Source organism: Gallus gallus, chromosome 1, assembly GCF_016699485.2.
Source record: "Gallus gallus isolate bGalGal1 chromosome 1, bGalGal1.mat.broiler.GRCg7b, whole genome shotgun sequence".
NCBI lineage: Eukaryota > Metazoa > Chordata > Aves > Galliformes > Phasianidae > Gallus > Gallus gallus.
In genome coordinates this window covers 167,156,449-167,177,516 of record NC_052532.1, presented here as the reverse complement: position 1 = coordinate 167,177,516, position 21,068 = coordinate 167,156,449, and positions in this window count along the sequence as shown.

The following is a 21,068-nucleotide window of genomic DNA, read 5'->3' as shown; positions in this document are numbered from 1 at the left end:
AGTTCTGTTGTGGAAGATGCCTGAGTCAAGCACTTGCCACATGGCTGTCACACCCACTGGTGTTTGGCTTACTCAGAATTAATAACTCTTCAGTATATTACGTGGATTACGGAAATGCTGTAGCTTTAGACGGGTTGGAAAAGCATCATATTGCTCTAAAGTAATGGGCTATAATCCTTCCAGCGGACACGGTGGTCTCTTGATCTATGCCTTCATACTGTAGGTTTGTGGTCTCTGCCCGCGGAAATATTTCTGACGGAATATGTGATGATCCTTGGCCAGGTCTATATAATAATTTTCTTTCCCATCAGAAAGTTTGACTAGTAAGGGATTTACTTTCTACGTGAAATAACCATTCTGGTTTCCTTCTTTCTCCTAAGCTTGAGAAAATCTGTCAGGGTTTGACTGCACATATGCTGAGAAAATTACCCCCACTTGCCAATTTAAGAAGCCTTTTTTTATTTTATTTTATTTTATCTGAAAACTTTGACACACGAAGGGCATGAAGTTGCATCCTCTTAGAAGATCTGGAAAGAAGACTTAGATTTGTTTGGACTTCTGGAAATTCCATCCCACTCCTTTCCATGCACACCAGAATTCATGAATGATGTTGCAACCAGCGCAGATATTATTTACAGGAAAACTGGAAAATCCCCAAGCTCCTCCCCTAATTCATGATCATTACTCTGTGATGGCAACAAATTCAGGAGACTACTGAAGTAATTTAATATATAAAAAAGACACATACTGGTAGAAGCCTCTTGGAATAACTCTAAAAAGAATAGTTTGAGGAAAAAAATAATCTAAATTTCAGCTAGTAGCATTCCTAGTATCCATATAGGTATGTATGTATGCATGTATGCATGCGTGTACCTATCTATCTATATATCACACATATTCTGTAATATCATATCACCACAGATTTATTTATTAAGCTAACACTCGGGAAAAGACAGACTCTCTGCAGAAACTACACCCTTATAAAAAAGCAAGAAGGATGAAGGAGAAGGAAGCACTGATGTCCCTTCTGAAATGAAGCGTAGAAAGATTGACTGCTTGTTCCAAGCCATCTATGAGAACTGTCTGACTTAGATGCCTCAGTGACTGCAATGCTTAAGCTCAAAAGAGGAATGAGTTTCTGAGCACGTAATGAGTCAGCTCCCACCTTCTTGTCCTGCTGGTGGAGATAGGTAGTAGAGGATGAGAGCAAAGGATAACATCACTTGCCAAAACAAGAATAAAGAAATGAACACTGATTTCTTATGCCTTTAGCAAAAAACAAAACAAAACCAAAAAACAAACAAAACAAAACAAAGCAGCTTCATATTTCTGTGACTGCTGAGCCTGTGAGTTTGACAGAGAGAAGAAAACCAAAAGCAAGTCAAGTGATCTGTCTCTGGCATGCTATCAGGAAAGTGTAATGTATGAGTGCTTTTGAGCAATTACCAACTCGTGAACAATTTTCAGCAAGACTCCTCCAGCCCGACAGAGGGGTTAAGGCAAAACAGGAGGTGATTAGAAGGCAGAATACAGAAAGCTCTGAAATGCCAGTTGCCAGCTGCCTCATTAGCAACGAGGGGCAATGAAGATGATGAGGCGGTTGGAACATATCTCATAAAAGGAGGGGCTGAGCTGTGACTGCTCAGCCTGAGGAAGGGATGTTTCAAGGGGATCTTCTCCATGTGGATAAATACCTAATGGGGGGATTAAAGTACAGGCTCTTTTCAATAATGTCCAGTGTCAGGATAAGAGATGACGAGTACAAACAAAAATACAGGAAATTCCCATGGATAATATTATCTATTTTTAACTATGAAAGTGGTTGAACACTGGCACAGGTTGCCCAGTGAGGTCATGGTGTCTCCAGTCTTGAAGGTATTTAGAACCCAACTGGGCATGGCCCTGGGCAACCTGCTGTATGTGGCTCTGAGCAGGAGTCCATGCCAGCCTCAGCTATTTTGAGATCCCATGATGTGGAGCCAGAGCTCAGCTTGTGCCCCCTCATGCTATGGAGACAGGAGAGTCAGTTCCCTCAAGTCAGAAGGGATTGCCTACCAAGGGGTCTCATCCTCCTCCACCTCTGCAAAGCAGAAGCACAGCCACATCTCCTGGCTGCCTGTAACATGGTTTCCTCGGCAGTAGTGTGGGCTAAGGGGAAAGGAGAGGGAAATGTGGCCTCCCATCCCTCTTGCTGTGGTTTAAATGCAGGCGCACACCCCAAGATGCACTGAGAAATGCAGCAGCAATGACATAGCTTCACTCCTTCTTACAGCATTGCCATGTTGCCTTTTATTAGCTCCAATGAAACACACACAGTATAGATAAGACAGAAGCAAGACAGATCAGCACCCAGCTAGTTAATGATGTTTTGAGTGCAATGAAGACTTATCAAAAAGCCGTGGGAGCATAGGAGGAAGGAACTGCCCTTTCAGAGATGTTATAAATGGCCTTACAAGCACACAAATATCCGTGTGCTTTGGACTGGTAAAAAGCAACCCGCTAGAAACAACTGCTCATCGACGCGGGCGTGATGCAAAAAATGTCTCGCTCAGATTTCCTAAAAGGCTGCTTCAACGCAATTTGCTGGCTTTCCTGCTTTGCAATTTTTCCATTCTACATCTTGTTAGCTAAGGGGGATTAATGAGAACAGCCTGCAGCCAGCTACGCTGCCTTTCTGGCAGAGTTTTGTGAGGAAGCTGTAGAGATCAGTAAAGAGAGCTGAAAGCACGGGTGGCCATGAGCTGCCTTATTTTTCCCTGTTTGTGTAAAGGAAGTCAGAAGTGCAGCAGTCAGCCCTGTTGGACAGAGGAGATATTTCACAGGAAATAACAGATGGTTTCAGGCTCATATTTTTCTTGCAGAAAACAGCGTTCAGGTATCTTGAAAAACTGATGATTCAAGCTAATTTGTTTCTTTATTTTTGATGGACTGAGGTAAAGCCTAGAGCACAGAAAGAGAAAGCTCTGACCTTGTTTGTGTTATTACGTATGCCCTTTATTTTGGAGGACAGTGGAAGACAGAAAGTTCAAGGTCTCTGATAGAGACTTTGGTTTGGCTGCAAGCTTCCAGGAGCGTGGCAGTGCCTGCTGGCTGGGGAAGAGTTGCTCCTTGCCACCAGGATAATCTGGTGCCTGAGGAGCTGAGTGCCTGAGGAGCTGAGCGAAGCCCAAACAGCCATATTGTTGGAAAGGACTTCCTTGGATGCTCCATCCCTGGAGGTGTTCAAGACCAGGTTGGATGGGGCCCTGGGCAACCTGGGCTAGTACCAGATCTGGAGGCTGGTGGTCCTGTCTGTGGCAGGGGGATTTGAACTTGAAGATCTTTGGGGTCCCTTCCAAGCCAAGCCATTCTATGATTCCACGATTCCTGTTTTAGGCAGTGTGTGTCAGAGCACAGCCCATGTGAATGATGAGTATGTGAATTGCAACCAGTGACGGGGGCACAAGGCCAAGCCCAAGGGAATGAGGTCTGTCCTCGCTGACTAGTCATACATTCTGGGACAGTCAGGAGCAGATGCACGTGTTATGGTGACACTCAAATGGTCATTTCCCCACCCATGATCTTAATGCCTGTCCGGTGACCTGTCCTTATGCCCTTCTGGTGATGGAGGTGGTGATGCACCCCAGGAAGACCTTGCAGTGGTGGTCCAGCCCTGCCTGTCCTCCACCCCTTCCACCCACATGGGGCAGCTCTTGTCATCTCAGAAGTCATCGTACAGAGCAGAAGGTAGAAAACCTAAATAAGTCATCCCCTCTGATGGCTACCATGGTTTAGGTAAGGCCCAATGTTCAAACCCATGGCATATCCAGATCTCAGAGTCTCCAGTGGGAGAGGGATGGAGAAGAGGGCAGCTTGTGAGGTATAGCACTCTATTTTTCGTCTTCCTTGGGCTTTGCACACTGAAAGCCTTGCTTTCATACATGGCATACTGCAGAGATGTAACAGTGAGGAGAAGAGCAGCCCTCTGGCATTTCCTGCTGATGGCTAATATCAGATGACTTGCAGTCATTCCTCCTTCTGCTCTCAGACCCTGTGGATACTTACTCATGCTGCCTGCTTCCTGAGCTTGCTCCATAGACATAACTGGAGTGGTTTGCAGATGGAGATGCTGGGAAACATCAAGAAACTCTTCGCCAGCACTATCACCTCTGACAGATCTCTCAGATTTGGTGATAGCTTCACTGACTGCCTTGTCTGCCTGTTCCTAGACATAGTTTTCCTTTTGATCAATCTAATAGTCACTGCATGTAACTTATATAGCTTGTTGACAATTACACTGATTTTTTCAATAATTGAAAAATATAACTGATTGGATTCACGGATTTTATCAAATGCTTTGGGAACCTAACAGTTCAATTAGTCCTTTCTGCCTCTTCCCTTATGGCCTAGAGCAGTAGTATGCCACTACAACCCATTTCCCTGCCTATTTAAATCTACCACACCACCTCCACTCCAAACAGAAGATTTTCCACTCTAACTGACCTAGTCTCACTTTTTACTTCATTGGCTTTCCAGGAAGAAGTTATCCCTAGATTCATTTTAAATGGGTGCATTTGATGGGGCTTTTGCAAGGGTCTGTCCTAAATCACATCTATTCAGTACCTTTATTAATAAAATAGATAGGAGATCAGAAAGAATGTGTCAACTTTGGAGACTTAAGTGATGGCAAATGTTTTGAAGGAAAGAGTTAAAACTCAAAATAACCTTAAAAACCGGTCTTAAACTAAGAATCTAAATGTATTCAGCAGTTACAGGAGGTACCACACTCGGGCTGAGATAATCACTTACGTGACAACATGGTCATATAGTTTCCCTGACTATAAAAGGGAAAATGAGTCAGTAGCAGTTCTAGAGAAGAAATGAAGATAATGTTGGATTACTAGCTGACCATGAGTCAAAAAGATTATGCTGCTGCTGCTGCAGCAAAAAAAGAAAAGTTGGCATCATACTGATATAACGTGAGGGGAATATACTTTGCAAAGTGCATTAAATAATCCTTTTGAAGCTCACTGGTAAAGCATTATCTGGAATACCTGGGCATTATATTTTCAGAAATCCTGGAGAAGAACTAAGTGGAATAGACTAAATAGCCTTCAAACACCGCTGAGAAAAAGATATAATCAGTCTATTCTCCTCATGCATTCGGGAAAGAAAGATGTTCAATACCAGCTTTGCAAAAAATGTGAGGAACCACTGAGTGGGAGGTCTGGGGAGGCCAAGGAGCATCTGCTGCTGGAGATCTTTAAGAACAAACAGGTCAGGCATGTATCTGTCTGTGAGAAATGACTCTGAGAGGGAGGGTCCTGCTATGGGCTGAGAAGTAGCCTTAGTATCTTGAGGTCCCTCCCAACTCTCCAGCTTGCTTCCTGCCCAGACGTGAACCTACATCCTCTGCTATTACCCCTATCCTGCTGGTCCGACCTCAGCCCAGGCTCACCCATCCGCTTGCATGAGCATATTTGTCAGCTTCCAGTGGGTCACTGACACCCATCTTCATTTCTCTGTCTCTTCTTTTTCTCATCTCCCTTTCCCCATTGCCTTTCTTCCCTTCCTTTCCCCCAGACTTTTCCCTCTTCCCACTCACAGAGATCCTCCATGCTGCCCCAGTCCCTGACACCCAGCCTTGTCCCTCTCTGCAGGCTGATCAGCCTGAAAATGGCTTCAAACTAAAAGAGGGGAGATTTAGATTGGATGCAAGGAAGAAATTTTTTATGATAAGAGTGGCAAGGCACTGGCATGGGTTGCCCAGAGATGTGGTGGATGCCCCATCCCTGGAGACATCCAAAGTCAGGCTGGATGGGGCTCTGAGCACCTGACTGAGCTGTAGGTGTCCCTGTTGATTGCAGAGGAGTTGGACCTGATGGCTTTTAAAGGTCCCTTCCAACTCATACAATTCTATAGTTATGTGATTCTATGATTCTATGTTCTGCTGACTTGGGTATTCACCACTGCTTGCGTTGCACTTGTTTAAGGCTTGGTAGTTTCTTCTTCCCATCTCCTGATGACACTCTTTTGCTTGTTTTTGAAGAGGGTTTTTGCTTCAAGCTTGATGACCAGGCTCGATAGACTGAATGATTTAACCCAATCTCAATACTATTTGTCTCATATTTTAGGACCTTTCTTTGCTTTTTTTTTTTAAGCTTTCCACGTGTGCCTCCAACCCAGCCCAAACCCAAGAAACTTCAATTCTGAGAAGTGTTTTTGAGCGCACAATGCTTAAGGAGTGGGTTCAAAATTAAGCCAAATGAGCAAACATGTCCATAAAAGGAGAGCTAAGTGGGCCAAGGCCACGTGTAGAACTGCAAATCCACCCTGGGATTTTGATTCCAGTAACAAACCCATCTGAGATTTGCTCTCGCAGTTTACTCTACCCTCCAAAAGAATCCTATGGAGAGCATGATGCAGCAGTTACCATAGCAGCCAGCACACGAAGAGTCCATTAAGTGATTGCAGTCCTGTCTCAAAGTGAATTAACAGGCTGCAGGTGAACTTTTGCACCTCCAAATATGTCTCTTGAGACAAATATGTTGTCGTGTGCAATGGAACAAGAAAATGCCAGTGGGTTGCTCTGATTTGCCGCTGCATTGTTATCCTTAATTATGTCTGTGCTGATTTTTGAAAAGTACTGTGCACGCTTTTCCTTTTTCCTGTCAGGTGGTTTTTTGTTTGTATGCGTGTTTTTTTTAAGGGATGAGACAGAGTCCCCCAGTCGATAACTAATGAAATGTGCTTCAGGCCTCTCTGCACCCTCTGCCACAATTGGATTGTCAGCCATCCCAAGAGAGATGCTATTATCTGCGTGGGCGTGGAGAGTGACCTATCACTATTAATCATTTCTATTAGAGTCGCGGGTGGTGCTTCAAACTTATCAACACCTCATCACAGTAGCTGTTTTTCACACATGGGAAGTTGAAGGTCTTTTTGTATGCTGAGAACAGAAGGAATATATAAATGGAGTTGGAAGGTGGAAGGAGGATTATTACATTACATGACTTTAGAAATACATAAGCATATCTGCGAAATCAGCCTTGCTTTCCTCATGAGGAGTACCTAATAGCTGTGAGAAGCTGAGTAGGTTTTCCCACCCTCTTCATCCCTCTGTTACAACCCCAGTGTTTTTTTTCCTTTACTCTGAGGGAGTCATTTCAGTTCAGATCTGTGGGGGAAACCAAATATGCCATGAAAATGCTGCTTCTCCCCCCAGCTTGTAGGGCTGAGGCCAGTTTGGAAGCAAGGAAGTTGGCTGCCCTTCTGTGCCTTGCTATTGATCATGGGTGACTTTGGGAATGCTCTGCTGTATAGAATCCTAGAATGGCTTGGGCTGGAAGGGACCTTAAAGATCATCTAGTTCTAACCCCTCTGACATGGTCAGGGTTGCCACCCACTAGATCAGGCTTGGATCCTAATTCAGATATAAAAAGCAATGTGCACGACAACATTGATCTATCTCCACTGCTCATGTTGAGACCCTGGAAGCACAAGAAAACATTCTCTTCTCAGTATCCTCTCATCAGCACAGCTCCTTAGGTAGCCAGAGAGGTGGCTGTCCTCCCAGAACGTGTCAGGGAGGAGCATGGTCTTGCACACAAACTCCTCATGCAGACCTTGCATGATTTCATCCATTTATCTCAGTACCTTTTTTCAAACAAAAAGCACAACCACAGGTATTGACATCTTGCCTCACAAAGGATGTCTTTGGGCTTGCAAAAGCAGAAGTCCCAGGTTCAAATAGCAGAGTGGCTTTTTAACCCCACCTTGATGCTCTTCCAGAAAGTCACTTAAAGTCTTTGAATCCCTCCACACTGTGACAAGCGTTAGAGCCACATGAAGAGTCATTAAAAACCTCCTGTGAAGGAAGGTAATGAGAAAGTTATATTGTGTGGGAAAAACAAAGCAAACAAACAAAAAAAGCCCTCCAGCCTTCCAGAGAATTCAAGTCGAGCTTGACCTCTGTGAGGTATCATGCAGTTCCTGTTTGCTGCCAAAGTACAATGAGGTTTATAGTCCGGCCCCACCTTTCAGTGTCTGGGTCTAAAAATATAGCAATGAACTTGTGACACAAAGGTCCTATCCCCTGGAGAAGCACGATTTAGATTTAGCTGCAAAGCACAAATTCACCACTGCATGAGGCAGAATGAATTCTAAGTAGGTGGATGGAGGGTTTTTTTTTTGTTCCTTTCTCCGTCTTTCTATTTTTAGGTTGCCAGACTTGGTAGGATTACATTAGGATTAGGCCTGACTTACACAGCTGTTTGTTTTAAACAATCGTGACTATAACCATTTTAAGGCTGTTGTCACCATGGTTACCCTGATGCTGTTCTCTGAGATGTCTGAGCCGAGACACAGCTGAGAGGGAGCAGGGGGCTACCTTGGTGGGAAAATGCGTGGATGTATAACGCATAAAGCTTCTTCTTTCCTTAATAGAGATGAAACTTGCGTGAATGAAAAAAGGATGTGAAAGCTTGTAGTTAACCCATGCTCACATGCCGCCATGCTGACAACCTAATGAAGCTGTGAAGGGTCTGGAGCACAAGTCTCATGGGGAGCAGCTGAGGGAACTGGGATTGTTTAGTCTGGAGAAGAGGAGGCTCAGGGGAGACCTTATTGCTCTGCCTTATTGCTCTCTACAACTACCCAACTAGGTGGGGTTTGGCCTCTTCTGCCAGGTAACAGTAATAAGACGAGAGGTAATGGCCTCAAGTTGTGCTCAGGGAGGTACAGGTTGGATGTTAGGAAAAGTCAGTGGTGATGCACTGGCACAGGCTGCCCAGGGAGGTGATGGAGTCACCATCCCTGGAGGTGTTCAAGAACTGTGTGGATGTGGCACTGAGGGACGTGCTCAGTGGGCATGGTGGGGATGGGCTGATGGTTGAACTAGAGATCTTTTCCAACCTTAATGATTCTATGAATCTATGATTTTAATGGTCCTCTGACAGTTCTTTCTTCAAATAAGAAAATCTTAGGTGATGGTAGGGGAGGTGGAGGTGATGGACAAATGACATTTGGGGAATCGATTCAAGGCCTTCACTTTAATACCACCTGAAAACTTACTTTTAAACATAATGCTGCTTATTACCATGCTTTCATTTCTTCTGTGAAGGAGACTCACGTCTGGTGGGAGTCAGACCAGACGCATTCTCTGTTTCTCAGCAACAGACTGATTAACGCTGAGGTCTGCACATTTCTGTCTCACTTGTTTCATCTTCATTTTCCAAAGTTTATTGACGTATTCTTTTCCTGGTTGTTTTTTTTTTTGTTGTTTTGTTTTTTGTTTTTTGGAAGAATTTCAGCTTCCCATTCGTCTTAAGTTCATTTTTTTTTTCTGTTATTCCTTATGTGGTTATATCATTAGTGATCATCGTAATAGCTGGATGTAATCTTGTGGATTTCGTGGCATCTTTCAGAAAGTAGGGGAATAGCATGGTTGTTTTTAGGTTACACTTGTCCAAGAATCAGAGTCTCTTTCAAATCTCATCTCACTCTGTGGGTCCTCATGGGAGGTGCCTGCCTGTGAGCTCTCCATTTGTGTGCACAGGAGCTGCTCTACATCACGGAATCACAGAATGGCCTGGGTTGGAAGGGACCTCAAGGATCATGAATCTCCAACCCCCCGCACCCCTGGCACAGGCAGGGCCACCAACCTCCACATTTAATACTAGACCAGGCTGCCCAGGGCCCCATCCAACCTGGCCTTTAATGTCTCCAGGGATGGGGCATCCACAACCTCTCTGGGCAGCCTGTTCTAGCGCCTCATCACTCTCACAGTAAAGAACTTCCCCCTAACATCCAACCTAAATCTTTTCTCCTTCAACTTAAAACCAGCCAAACCTCCTAAAAAGACATCTTGGATTGTTCCCCAGACCATTGCACAAGAGGCTGTAGGAGAGAGCATTTCCAACTAGGAGATACAAAGACTGCTGCACAAGGGAGGGATCATTGCTCTGCCCACTGTGCCCCTTCCCAACCAGCAGATTCCTGCAGTAGGCATCTGGCTGTAGGTCTAATCTGCAACCCTGCTCAGCTCTGGAAGATCCCTGAGTATGATAAAAATTGAGTGCCTGGCATATAGCAGTAGAGATGGTATGGCTGGATAACAGAAATTATGGCTGGATAGCAAAGAGGTTGCACAGTATGGTCGGGCAGCAAAAAGAGTCTAAGAATTAGAGGAGCCAAGAGCAGCAGCAATGTGCCTGCAGGGATTTCTGCATGGTGCTGATTTGCAATACACCTGGCATTAGCCACTGCAGGTGCAAAATGCTCCCATCATGTTCACACAGCTTAGTGAGCAGAAAGTTACAGGTCTGAACAAAATCATACCAAAGCCAGCATGTGCGTAAGACATGTGTGTGAATATCAGAGGCGATTATTTCCAGTCACTTATATGTGTAAAAACCAGCTGATTCCCAGAGATAATTTCTCAGAACAGCCTGGACTCCTTTCCAGCCAGTGTGGGTAATGCAGTACTTTAAAGCAGATGATGGTCTCACGTGCTTCAATATATCCCAGCAGCAGTGTGAAGGGCACAGTCTAAGTGACAACTATTATTTCAGTATTCAGGTACATCAGACAGGCCACAGGACCCTCTTCAGTCACTGATGAAACAAAGATCCTCTCTGTTCCAGAAGGCTCACAAAGACACCTAAATAGTTCTAGCCAGAACTCTTTACTCAGAGGGCAGTGAGATGCTGGCACAGGCTGCCCAGAGAAGCTGTGGGTGCCCCATCCCTGGAGGCATTCAAGGCCAGGTCGGATGGGGTCCGGGGCAGCCTGAGCTGCTGGCTGGCAACTCTGCCCACAGCAGGGAGATTGGAACTAGATGATCTTCAAGGTCCATTACAATCCAAGTCATTTTATGATTCTGTGATTCTATGATTTCATCCGAGTTAGCTTCCACCAGCCTTCCAGTACCCTGTGATTCCTATTAGCAAAGCTGAAGGGTGAGGAGAGCATCAAAGGTGGGGTGCTGATGGCTCAGCCCTCTCACGCACTCAAAATTAGTGGCAAAGGAGAGGCGATTGGAGAAGAGCAGATGTGGCCTTAGAATATGGGCAGCTGCTTTCTGGGATTGGTGCCATGAGAGGCTGATGGGGAGCACTGGGCAGGGACTGAAGATGAAATTGGCCATTGGTATGATTAAACTCGGTGTACTCAGCAGTGCTACTGCTGTAACACACTGCTCAAATATTTGCTTGCATACAAACCCAAAGTTTTTTCTCTGCCTTGAAATACCATGGGCCCTCTGCATTAGCTTTCTTGTGTACCTTTGCAAAACAGTGAGCCGTAGCCCAGAAGGCCAACCGTATCCTGGGTTGCATCAAGAGAAGCGTGACCAGCAGGTCGAGGTGATTTTGTCCTTCTATTCTGCTCTCATGAGACCCCACCTGGTGCATAGTGTCCAGTTCTGGAGCCCCCAGTACAAGAAGGACATGGACCTGTTAGAGCAGGTCCAGAGGAGGGCCATGAAGATGATCAGAGGGCTGGAGCACCTCCCCTACAAGGACAGGCTGAGAGAGCTGGGGTCTTCAGCCTGAGGAAGAGAGGGCTATGGGGGGACCTTATAGCAGCCTTCCAGTACCTGAAAGGGGCCTACAGGAAAGCTGGGGAGGAACTTTTTATAAGGGCAGGTAGCAACATGATGAGGAGAAATACTTTTAAACTGTAAGAGGGTAGATTTAGGCTAGATACTAGGAAAAAATTATTTACTGTGAGGGTGGTGAGAGGCTGGAACAGGTTGCCCAGAGAGGCTGTGGATGCCCCCTCCCTGGAAGCATTCAAGGCCAGGCTGGATGGGGCTTTGAGCAACCTGGTCTAGAGGGAGGTATCCCTGCCTATAGCAGGGGGTTGGAACTAAGTGATCTTAAAGGTCCCTTTCAAACCAAACCATTCTATGATTCTATGATTCTACGAATTTGTGGTTACTACAAGATTTGTAGTGTTGAGCATACACTGATTTTGCTCTTCTACCTCAGCCTTGCCATTGTTCCTCACAGAAACCCCAAAACAAAAAATCTAACTCCGTAGAATGTGGCCTGTGAAGGGACTGCAAAAGCAACAGGATTTGCCTGTAAATAGAATACCAATCAAAAAATTCAGCAGATGTTGTATTTTTGTGTAGAGAGGTCCAGCAGCATGTTTGAACAGCTGCTGCTGTTAAACTTTTGCCAAGTAAGTTTTAAAAAGCCACCTTCTAGCTGCCATTTTCACAAATATAGAAGATTTACAAATACTTCAGTGCTAACCTGAGATCTTCCTGTGGCTACCTTTAGAGTTACTCTCAAAATGTTCGAAACCTTTGAGTAGCATTTGCAGTCGTTCTGCTTGCCATGGGTTTATACTTTTCCTTTTCATTCTTGTCCTGAAGTAATACAGATCGTAAATATAGTAGTAATACGTGGTCTACATTTCTATGTGCATGTATCCAAGAATGTTGTTTTAGAGTGGTTTTTCCTTTTTTGTGTCTTGAAGCTCGCATCAAATAAATATTTCACTTATTACTTTTTTTTTTTTCTTCCAGAATTTATTGTGAAATTATAGATTTCGGGACTGCAAATGTAAATGAAGAATATCTGCTGCAAAACTGGGCACAGGGTGAGCTTAATTCCATGTAACTGAACAGCACCAGATAGACTTGGTACAAATTCATGGTTAAGAAAGGTCTGTTCTGGAGTGTCTTACCAAGACATGCCCTTTATGTACAGTGTGCAGAGAGGGCTTAATTCCCCAGCACAGGAAGCGTGAGGGCCTTAACACTGGCAGTGGAGACAGAGGGTGCAAGAAGTCATGCCCCCAGGCTTTTTTCCATTGTGTCACTCAAGCCATTCCCTCAGGGAGCAAAGTTTATTCTTACATTTTCCGAATGCTAATAACATTGTTCTTTCTGTTTGCCTTCATACTCTTCCATCACCAGTTGCAGTGCCAGAATATAGGGCAGGGACCCAATGGGAGGAGGTGAGGCTGCAGCTGGAGGCATTTGAAAGCATCTTGCTTTAGCACTCTGATGCTGAATAAGATAAGTTATCATATCCTTGGTTTGACTCTAAATTACAATGGAGAAGGCTGCCCGTCCTCATATTGCAAGGATTTTTCTTTTGACTCCATCTTGAATATTTATTTCCAGTAAACGTATTTTTTGCCAGGTACACCTATAGTCTAATGATTCCTTTCCAGAGGAAAGCAATACAAATGCAGCAGAAGATCCCCACACCTAAGCAGAGTTTGAGACTTTTTAACTCTGCATACCCCATGGGTAAGAAGGTTGCTCTGTGTGATCCAGCATACTGGCACACTATTCTCATCCAGGGACATGGCAAGATCTTTTTTCATCATCTTAAAGCCGCTTTGGAGACCAGCATTTTATTTTATATGCTTACCTGCTGTTTAAGGGTTCAAGCAGCCTGAACATGGGTCAAGTAGCATTCAGCCACAACAGGGCTCTCTCTGGGCTCTGGCAATCATCTACATACGCTTTGGACAAATGTTTTGCACAGTCTCCCTCAGTTTTACATCAGGTGTGGAACTGCATTCGTAGTGTATGCTGACAGCTATCCGTCCCGTGTGGAGGGGCTGAGATGTTTTGCTCATCCTCCTGTGTGGAAAACGGAATGAGCAGGAGAATAAAGGGCTGGAAGGCATTTCTGAAAACACATAGTCAATGTGGTTTAGATCTGAATCTGAGGAGAAACTTACTTTGGCAGCAAATATCCCACTTACTTACTCTATAAATAGCTGTTTAGATTGCAAAATACTCTTCGTAAGTAATACTGCTGATTTGGCCTCAGTGAGAGACAAAATGGGATCTTCAGAATAGAAGAGAATAAAATAAAATGTTCCCTTGATGGAGTTGACGTGACCTTGGCCTCAGATGGCGTTTTCTGCTTTAGGACCCTCCAAACTAGCTTACCATGTGGTCAAGATTACATTAAAGATTTCTACAGTCCCTGTGCATACAGTAAGACGTTCCCCTTCCAAGGGAAGCAGCTCATCCTTTCGAGGTGTTTGTATCATTATCACCATAGCAACTAGAAAAGATGAAAGTCTGAACCCGAAAAAAGAACTGCTAGCTGAGGTACGGATGGGCAGTCAGATTGTAAAACCATGCACAGGCTGTTAAAGGAAATGACTGTTCTGCATTAAACAAACCCAGTCAAGCTCCTAGTGCTGTAGCCTAAAAATAGCAGCCCCATCTTCATTAAGTGCAATGGCTTTTATAAAGCCCTGTCAAGGCAGATATCAGGAATGGGGATTCCTCCCACTGTCTGGGATGAGGCTTATTCATCCTGCTTCCAGAGGACCCTGTCCTGTAGCACAGACTGCTTCCAAAGAAGACCATCTGTGGGAAGCTGGTGTCCTTCTCACCAGCTTTTGACATGGGTTTTATGAAACTTGGCTTTGAACAGCTATGACACTCAACTTGGCTGAGCTGGGCTGTAAAAGTAAGACTTCAAACGGATCCTAAAATCTGAACCCATGGGAGATTTCGGACCTGGATACAGTATTTTGGATCCGACTCTAGGAGACCTGGTTGAAACTCTGTTTTCTAATTTAGTTTGGAAGAAACCCCTTGGTCAGCCAGGATAACAGTGTCATCTCACACGGACAGTATATATGTCATGCTGCCTAAACTGGAAGAAAAGGTAGTAGAATTCTGCAGAAATTATTTCCAGGAGAAGGGATAAATCCATATTTTCCACTGATTAGAACAGGTACTTGGTTAATAAAAAGTAGCTAGAAAAGCTACAAATTTCCCATACAAATATTCCATTAAGGCATGATTTGGCCTTAAATTTGAACTTTAAGTCCTGGTCTAAAATTAAACTCATGCTGGCTCAAAACGATGCCTCCCCACTCGTTCCCAGCTTCCACTGTAAATGAGTCTGGCAGAAGCAGTAACCTGAAGTTAGTTCTCAAATCCAATTGCAAACCCCAGGACAGAAAAAATTCACCTCTTTCACCATCATATTTGAAGTAAGAGGATTTGCTTAAATCACTGTGAAATATTGCTTCGTCTCATAAACGGAAGGCTGTGTAGAACAGGTCCCTTTATTATTAAACAGAATAAATTCAGTAAGACTCTTCCAGGTCTTCCCCTTTACTTATTTATCATAGGCTAATAGGGAGCGTTCTTTTCCCTTGGTGAATTTAGGGATTAGATAAATAAAGCTCAGTGCCATGAAGTCAGATGAGGACTCGCTCGTTAAACATTAACAAGCACCCAGCATTTTCAAGTGTCTGCTCATCGATATCTCTGTGGCAGGCTCCAGGGCTTGCTTTTGCATGTTTTTAGTGCACTACATTGAGCAAACATGGCTGTATGTGATTACTGGGATGAGACTCATCTAGCTCTATGGGAGTCAGCCTTCCTTTCTAGCAAAAGCAGGTTGCTGGTTTCGTGTCTCACCACCTCTCACAGCCTTCCTAGTACATTGCTTCCTTGCGCTTATAGCCCATCAGAATCAGCTAATCATTTGCTTTAGAACTCTGAAGTGCAGGTTCTCTCTCATTCTGTTGGCAGATGACAGTTTTTTAATGGAGTAAAGGCAGCAAGGAGCCCTGGTAAATCCGAGGTTCATTAGGGAACTCTGTAGGGATGAAATAGAAGATAGGCACTCCTCTGGCTGCAGCTGACTCCAGATCACTAATATTTTTCCCATCTGAGTGATGGAAGGAAAAAGTGGAAGGAAGAACAAAAAGATCCAAAGAACAGTGAGATTAACCAGACTTTATTCACCAATTATGGCCTTCCCATCAACTTGTCTAATGCTCATGAATCCAGCTCTGGGAACGGAGGAGAGATGGTCCAAACACCAACTCAAAACATCACCACTGCAAAACCTGCAGAGCAGAGAAAGAGAAAACAGGAGGTAATGACACATACTTGCTTCGGTTACAGGGTGATGCTTGTGGTTAGGGTGCATTCAGCCCACTTTTCACGAGTGTGGCTTGGTTTGCAGGGCTTGCAGAAAATTTGGCACTTGTGAAAATGAAAGGATGCTGGAGGAGGACTTGTCTGCATGGGCAAGTGAAGATGGTGACTTGCTCATTCTGCCCAGTCTCACCAGTACAAGTCTACTCCAGGGTGGTGGATGCATACATACACATTAATGTGATGGTAAAATCATGAGGAGCATTCATCCTTCCACTCTGGGTTAAGGGAATAGCAATTGTTCAGGTATCTGCACCATTTCTGTAGACATAACTTGGGCCAGCACCCACTCTTAATGGCCTTTTGTCCATAATCTTCATGCTTCACACACAGATGGCCTGGTGTCTTCCCACAGAGCAGAAGCTTCTGTCCGCATACACAGTCCATAAAAAAAGAGACAGTAAAGAAAGAAACAAATTACGTCAGAATAACTGAAAGCTTAATGGGAGCACAAAGGAGGCAAAAATCTCTATATTTGCATTTATTTTCACTAGTTCTCAGATTTACAGGAGATTCAGCAAAATGTAATTTGATAGTAAGCCCAACTAGTTACAGTATCCAAGGAGAGTGAAAATCCCCTCAAATTGGATGAAACTTGATGCTGCCAGCATACTGCTGAATCCCCTCCAGTGCATTTCCAAATCACATTCCTCCTTTACACCGCTGAGTGCTGCCCAAAGAATCAACAGTAAATCAACTAACCTGCAATATACTACTTTTTTATAATGCATCCATAAATTTCATGGAACTATGGATTTCTTCTTATGAAATTTAATTTGAGTCACTTGGGGAAACATTTCCATATTGAAAGGAACTCCTGGCTTTCATTGTACTTATCCTTTGCTTTTACTGAATTACAAATGATTTGATTTAAAGGGACACAGCCAAGGCAAAGCCTGCCTGTGCTGTCTGTAGGACCCATTTCCACTTGGCACGATGAAGCAGGGCAGCTGTTGAGCGGAGCAGTTTCACCTCTGCCACTTGAGGATGGGCACAGTGAGCACGGGTTTATGACTGGTGCTGGCTTTTTGCCCCCTCATTTGTTGTGTCATCGAGAGGACAAGGCAAGAGAGTGGCCATCATTTCCAGCACAACTGAGTCAGGGACAGAGCTCCTGCTCATCTGCCTCGTGCACAAATGCTCTGAGCCAGCACCAGTTTCTACATTGACATTCTGGGGTTTCTGTGAACGGTGCTTTTTGAAGTGGGTCTGAGTGGAAAAATGGGTGCCCAGCACAAAGCAGGCAAAGCTTTCATGACACCGAAGCTGGCTGGAAAGGACATTCAGAAAATAAGACCGTTCCACTTGCTGTCCAAGTGCAATTTTGTACAAAGCTCTGTTCCCATGGTGTTCTGCAACACACAGTCTCAGGTGCAAATGGGTCACATTTTGCTCTTGGTAAAGCAGAGAGAAGAGGCCAGTGCAGCAGCTTATGGCTCATAAACTAATACTAAATGGTCTGTGAAAAGTAGTTAGGAAATGCAGCTGTATGAACAGCAGACTTCAGTAAGCAGAGATGCAACAGAACATGTTAAGAGGGCAAATAATTAGAAATGGCTGAAAGCATCAGAGTTAGGGAATGGAGAGGGAGTATAAGGGAGGAGGTGAGACTGAGGCTTATACTTGAAAGCCTCCAAAAGAGAGGCACTGGAACAGGTTGCCCAGAGAGGTGGTGGATGCCCTATCCTTGGAGACACCCTAGGTTAGGATGGAAGGGACTCTGAGCAACCTGATCTAGCAGTAGGGGTGTCTGTTCTTTGCAGGGTTGGACTAGATGGCCTTTACAGGTCCCTTCCAACTCCAATGATTCTATGATTCTATAATTCTATGAATGAAAATAAATTCAGAAAACTCAATAGTTAGGATGAGGTATAAATGAGGTATAAATGCATAACCATGCTGACCTGAGCTGGTTTTCCAGACCCAAGGGGCATAGGCATTGGGGCTGCTGACATGACTGAAGCAGAGCCCACAGGAGCTTAGTGCAAAGGTGAGGGAGACTGGGGAGAGCACATGCTGGCCAGGAGACCTGCTCTTCTCTCACAGTGCAGAGAGCAAACCCACCACACTCAGTTGCTCACTGGTGCACCAGCAGAGCAGGCAAACACAATACAATTCAGGGATACCCCTAGCGAAGAAACCAGTCTGAATCCCCTGCTACCACTTTTCTACCTAAAGCTCTAAGAAGGAGAGTGTCAGCAGGAAACACATTCAAAAGGAAAAGGGTAAAGTAATACAGCCATCTCCTTTCATTGGTTTTGCTGATGTTGCAACAGCATCACGAGCAAGAAAAGTGTTGCCTCTGGCCTTTTCTCTCTCTGTTATCACAGACAGTCATCCACGCAATTAAGTTTCTGATGCCATGCTTTCTAGACTCCCACCATCCTCCCACACTCATAGCGTCTTTAATGTTACCCATCATTCCATGTTACCTAGTGGTTTGTTACAACTGCTTACCCAGATGGGTTTATCCCAAGAAATAGGTGATCTTCCCTCATGAGCATTCCAGAAACAGCTTGTATATCAGCGGTGATAAACAACGTCCAGGAGCACTCGGCCCAGAAAACATCTTGAGATCTCTTCCAGCGCTGCATATCCTGGTTTCCATGAAATAATGGCATGCATCCACATACCTGAAAGTACATTCAACTACCTCTATGGTCTTTTTATTTTCCAAGAAAAGCCTGCATATTTTTAATCAATGCACTGTTTGCATTTCCAGTATTTTATTATTACCTTTTAAAAATCTAGTTAGAAATGAGAACCATGGTTCCTACGAAGCAGATATGGAATTGCCAGTACAATCTCAATTTGCACAGTTTTGGAAATCTGGAATTATTTGCTAAGTAAAAGGGGCTTTGCTGTTACCTGATACATTAAATATTCCCTTAAGAGATCCTTTAATCAAAGAAATGCTTTATTTCAGGGTGGAACTGCTCTGCGGGCTAAATCATCATACATGTTAACTAGAGTTTAAAGTGTCAAAGGTTCGAAACACATAGGACATCATTTACAACTGGTAAAGTTGGCGTATAGCTTCTTCGAGGTCATAAATTATCCATCTACCCACCCACCATCTGCACATTTATTGCTTGCGTGTCGCTTGAATGTCTTTTGAACGCAGTTCAGCTTAAATAAAATCAGCAACGGGCAAAAACAGATGAATTTAAATTGGCTGTTCAGTCCAAAATTGTAACGGGATTTTAAAAAGACTCTGGCGAATGACTTGACACAACCCTGTTTCTCAGTCTCCTACTGAACGCCATGTTTTCTCATTGGAGTGAAAATCACAGGTCATCCCCAAATGACAGGAAGCACTTAGCTAACCTGGTGTCTTTCCAGTCTGCCTTACTATCTACACCGTCAGCAGGACAGGTGACTGAGAGCTGCCTCAGTGCTGAAGGCCTTAATTAACGCAGCTGTAGGCTCCCGGGCCCCAGCAGCAGAGCTGGTCCCATCTGCCAGTCACCACTGAGAACCCAGCGGTATAAGGAAGTCAGGATCAGACCCTGAGGTCCACAGCAGTTTATCTCACAGGAAGCCTGCTTCCAAATGGTAGGAAAGCAAGACTAAGGCTATTTGTTTCCAGTGCCTTCCCCTGAGGAATTTTTGCGCGTTCGCTTCTGACTGCTTCTGAACCACACAGGCGTTATGAGCAATTCCAAGTGTCTTTCCCTCAGCCACCTTTAATTATTTTCTAGCATGCACGCTCCAGCACCCCGTACAACTCCCAGGTTGCTGTACTGCAATAACATCCACACGCAGCTGACTCCACAGAAGTCCTGCATGCCTTCCCATCGTGCACCTCTCCCAGCGCTCAAAGATCTGACAAGAGCAAGGTGCCAGGCCTCACTTCTCTCAGGCTGACACCACCGCCTTCCCCCCCAAGCAGATTTCAGGCAGCTGTGCCTCTGCCTGTGCTTTCTGCTTGCAACGATCTGCACGCGTATTTTAGGTTAATCCCAGTGCTGGATGGGGCGGATGATTTGTGAGGTGACTGTTTCACTGTGGATAGTTTGGTCAGCAGCTCAGGGCTTCCCCACATAGCATGTGAATCATACCCTCGGGCCTGATCTGCCAGGATGCCAACTTCACATACTCATAAATTACACTGATATTTGTTTTAGACGCCTGAAGCACGCACAGAAATGCAGTTGGCCATTTGAACCTGCCCAGATCCATTTAGAGACATTGCTAAAATAATTGCACCTCCTTAAGGTGCTTTCATGCAACTAGAAGGACCCTCCAGTTTGGGGTGCTCAAATCTTTCCTCACTGCTGAGGAACCTTTAAGGGATTTAAAATGTGATTTGGATATCAATGGGAATCTCTGTCCCTTACTGCACCCTTGCAGAGCCTGCTGTAGGGTACACTGGAGGCAGCAAAGGGCTTTGAACTATACCCACTCCCATCACTTTTGTAAGAAGAAGACTCTTTTCCTTCCTGTTGTTTATAGCCCCATGTGGTATCCTGTGGTAACTCTTCCCCTTGGCTAGGTGGGTGCATGTACTAGAAGTACATACAAGAGATGACACATTTTCAAAATGCAGAGACTTTTGCTTCAGTGAAAGAAAAATTGACAGCAGATGCTGCAAACTTTACCCCCCAAATGCTGGTAATTTTTGTCCATCTTCATAATTGATAGACAGAGTGCCACCAGCAAAGAACTATCTGTTCTGCACAATTAAGTCCTCTACTTTATAGAGACTGACAAGGAGCTTTGTGAAGTGCCAGAATAATAACTCCTGGGAGAATCAAAACAGGGACACGGAAACACTTGTACAGCAGTTGAGAAGTCTGCAGCTGTGAGTTACTTTTGGGTGGATGGATGGATGGATAGATAAATCAATAGGCACATAAACAACAACAGACAAAGACACACAGTTCACTGAAGTTTATAGTTCTCCAGAAAGGTAAATCTTGCACAGCAGCTCCGAGTTTGCACACAGCAGTACGTCGCATTGTTATTTGCTATCTGTTGTGGCAGGTATATCAATCCTGAACACAGCAGTGCTTTACAGCATATAATAGAGCCACAGAGTTGGAGTTTGTCATCCTACTCATCTTCTTCATTTGGTGGGGCAGCTGCTCAGCTGATTCTTGGCAACCATTCCTTGCTGGTCACCCCAAGTCTGATCCTGTGTACT